At 37.0% G+C, this 4,082-nt stretch overlaps 1 protein-coding gene across 1 annotated transcript in view; it reads right to left on the reverse strand.

Annotated features, from left to right (window-relative positions):
* The window catches only part of rgs17 (regulator of G protein signaling 17), a 45,703-nt gene that overhangs the window by 34,705 nt on the left and 6,916 nt on the right, over nucleotides 1-4,082 (reverse strand). Inside the window, exon 2 of the mRNA XM_015038227.1 lies at nucleotides 93-170. The gene's annotated coding sequence lies outside the window, so the exon portion shown is untranslated. The remainder of the gene's footprint in view (nucleotides 1-92; nucleotides 171-4,082) is intronic.

Here is a 4,082-nt window from a genome sequence, read left to right on the forward strand (position 1 = left end):
GTGTGTGTGTGTGTGTGTTTTAGCACAAAGCACACAGAAATAAAAAGAGAGGTGGACTTAGATGTCTCTCATGGATGTAATAATGCTCTCACCAAATCTATCACACTGCAAGGCTCGTCTTCAGTTCAGCTCTCACCACAGCTCTTTTCTCCCAGTAATTGACTGGCAGCCTGCCAAGGGAATTGAGAAGAGTTTATTATATCATGAAAAAAAAAAAAAAACAGGGATGATATAAGGCTTAATAACCACCGCCTAGAACCTAGTTGTAATTTATTTGCTATGTGCAGCAATAGAGACAATGAACTACTTAATGTTACCTCTTAAATACTCATTTGCACACTTCTTTTTCTATTTTATGAATCTTACTGCCTCTCTGATTCCCCCACACTGAAACACAGATCATATTTTGTATACATCTTCTAATATCATGAGTACAGAAGAGGATTAGGGCCACTGAAAAAAAAAATCTCAGAATTTTGAGAAAAATTCAGAATTCTGATGTTTTTCCTCATAATTCCAACTTCAATCTCAGAAACCTAAGACTTTAATTAGAATTTCTTTTTCTTTCTTTTTTCAGTGGACCTTATCCCCTTCCATACTTTGGACCTTCCAGGATAACTTTTTTTTTATTATTTCTTTAAGTCTTCGTGTATTTTGACATTTTCCAAATGTTTCATTAATCATTTTTTTTCCTTTAGCTAAACCAGTGGTGCGGCCCTTTGATTCACAATGCTTTGGGTCTCCCTGTGTCTTGTAATGTTAACTTTTGGCTTCCATATCTAGTCTCATCATCAGGATAACTCAGGAGTATCTCAGTCTAGAGGAGGTTAAGCTAGAACTCTGTGAACCCGGGCTTGTTATCTGCTGATTTCTAAGTATGTGATCCGGAGAGAAAGGCAGGGAAAGCATACACTTGGGCAAATGAGATGTCAACCATGGCTATAGCTTAATCAGCGGGTTTGAAAAACATGGATTCGGTCACAGGAAGCATATCCATATGTCGGGGAAATTGGATTTAAGTCAATTTGCAGCGTTCGGCTGGCACCCATTACGCTCCCTTCCTAACTGTCAGCCTATAAATTTAATGAGTTTCCGCGAGACGAAATAGAAAAGTAACTTTAAGTCCCTTCAAGAACGGTTTCCATGGCATTTCCATCTTACTCTCTCTGCAGGTAGGCAGATTTGTGGAAGAGCTGCACTTTGGCTCCAGGCTGGATTCTCAACTCCGAGCTGCTGTGCTAAAAGATCCGGACACATGGGCAGATTTGAAATTGTGCTTTCTCGTGATTTCACCAGCAGCTCACACAGAGTTCCCGCGCGCCGCTGTCTGGAAACCCGGCCGTCAACGTTTATTTGTCAAAGCGCGACAGGCTTTTCAGATGTGACATCACTGCCACCTCATAGATTGTTTACCACACGGCATGTCAGCTTTTGCTTTCTGCTGCTGCAGGAATACAGGCTGTCTTTGTGACAAATAAGCACAGACGGTCTATTTTCTGCTAAGCCCCGGAAGGTTGGGTTTAGCTTCACATTAAAAGGCATAAAAAATGTAGCATTTTGAAAAAGAAGGAACATTTACTCTCAAAGCGACTATAAATGACGGTCAGCTCGGTTATATAGCTAACAAAAGCAACAGAGAGCTTTTCAGAAGACATAGTAATCAAATTAAAAACTTCTGAGGAGACACATAAAAATATATTTTCCACAATTGTAGTGAATTAAAACACTTTTTCTCGTAGTTGTTCAAAATGTGCAGTCATGACTTTATTTGTGAACCAATTTGCTTTGGTTTCTTAGTTTAAGTGAATCACTTGGCTTGTTGCCATGTCAAAAGAAATATCAGAAATACATTCACTGAGAAAAACGACAATGTGTTTTATGCTTGTTCCCCCCCACCCCCTCCACAGGAGATGTCGTTTTGATCGTCTGACACCAAAACTGTTTTACTGTTTTGAGTGAAACCCTCGGAGGTCTGTTGCTGTTTGCTCACCGAAGACCAAAGAAAACACCAGACAGGTGAGGCATAAAGTTGTGTGGGAGCTTAAAGCCGTGTTCGGGTTATAAAACAACACATCAGACTCTGAGTAGAGCTCGGTCTGTCACAGAGCATGGCCTAACTGCATCGAGACAAACTATTATCAGCTATGCACCTTTACACAGATCCATCTCAGAAATTAGAATATTGTGCAAAGGTTGGTTCCCCCCTCCCCACTATTTTCAGATTGTAGAACTCATATGTTTAATAGAATTACATGGTGTGAACTATTTCAAACTTTCTTTTCTTTTTTCTTTCTTTCTTTTTTTTTGATGATCATGGCTTACAGATGGAGAAATAAAAAAAAGATTCAGCATCTTTGTGTGACAGCTCTCGACCCCAGGTTTTTTTTTTCTTTTTTTTTTTTTTTTTGAAAATGCGTGTACTCTGTGAGCAAGCAGCCTCTCTAAAAATGACATTTTGTGACTTGCTCTCCTTGTGAAGAGTGTCGACGAGTGTCTTCTGGACTTCTGTCCACCCAGCGGTCATCCACATGATTGTGTCGTCTGCTGACCCAGAGAGCTTTCAGAGGCTCAGGAAACCTCTGTGGGTGTTTGGAGATAATTAGCTGATCAGTGTGTGAGACCACGAGTTTCCAAAAAATGCGACTTTACCGCAATATTCTAATTATGTGAAACCCTGAATTGTATATTTTTCATGATCTGTAAGCCATAATCATTTAGATTTTTTTTTCTTTGTTTGTTTGTTTTTTTGACATCCGGCTGCAGAAGCAGGATAATTCTCAAACATGATTTTCTCCACACAGGAGACACATCAAAATAAAGCTTTTCCACACAGAAGTGGAAGAAAACGATTTCTGGTGAGACCAAAACTGAACTTTTGATACTCTGTGTTACTCTCTAAAATCCCTAAAATAAATCTAGTGAGGTTTTTGGTGTTATTGTTACAAAATGTATCTAAAAAAAAAAAAAAAAAAAAAAAAATCCAAGTAGTTTTTTTAAAAGCAAACTGTGGAGAACAGAAAAGAAAAGACACACTACAAAAACAAAAAGTATTTTTGGACTAGTTTCTAGTGTGAATATCTTAGTAAACTTGAAACAAGACAAAAGTAACTAACAAGTAACTCTTTCACAAGAAATAGAGTAAATAATTCCTTAATATGGATGAAAAAAGTAGTTAAATTTAATTTATAACAAGACGTTTTTCTCATGTTAGAAGTTAATTTATCTGCCAATAGAACAAGATATTTTTCATCAATATTAAGGAGTTATTTACTTAAAACAACAACAACAACAAATCTTGCTGAAAAGTTACTTTTAAGTTGGTTTTGTCTTATTTCAAGTTTACTTATATATTTGCACTAGGAACTAGACCAAAAGTTGAGTTTGAATCAAGATTCAGGCTCACAATGCGGGAAAGAGTTGTCGGTCTCTTTAGTTTCAAACTCAGCCAACACATTTTTTTCCATCACGCAGGGTTAGGATCGCTAGAGACCCATGTGTTCCTGCAGTCAATAAGATAAGCTTGGAAAGAAAAAAAAAAAAAAGACCAGACAAACTGAAAAGCAATCAGTTTGTCCAGAAGTACCATGACTCTTTTTGCGCCGCACATCATTATTTTCTCATGATAGACAAAAAAAAAAAAAAAAAAAATCCTTATTTTTGGGGAGAATTTAGTTTGTGCTCAACAAAGAAACAAAACATCCTCTACAGTGGAAAACAGCAGAAATAAATAAATCCACTCAGGCAGAGAAATGACGTCAGTTTTTTTTTTTTTTGTAGAGGCTCAGATGTTTTCTATGTGCCTTTCATCTAAGATATCAATTCTTAAATAATAAACTAAATTCCAAACCACCTTTTTCTGACGTCACTCCTTTTAGTTGGAGGTTATTTTTTTTAAAATATAAAACTTAACGAAAGAGGTAAACTTAAATTGAACTTACTATGGGGTTTAAGGAATTGCTCAGTGTTCAGTGTCTGACATTGCTGCATGTTTTCCTCCAGTCTGTTTAAAACTAAGATCCTGCAAAAATAACCAAAACTTGAATCCTTGTTTCTTGAAGCTTGTGTTGTGGATAATGTGGAAT

The sequence above is a fragment of the Poecilia latipinna genome, unplaced genomic scaffold (assembly GCF_001443285.1).
Source record: "Poecilia latipinna isolate Pla-1442-1.1 unplaced genomic scaffold, P_latipinna-1.0 Scaffold434, whole genome shotgun sequence".
In the NCBI taxonomy this organism is placed as follows: Eukaryota; Metazoa; Chordata; class Actinopteri; order Cyprinodontiformes; family Poeciliidae; genus Poecilia; species Poecilia latipinna.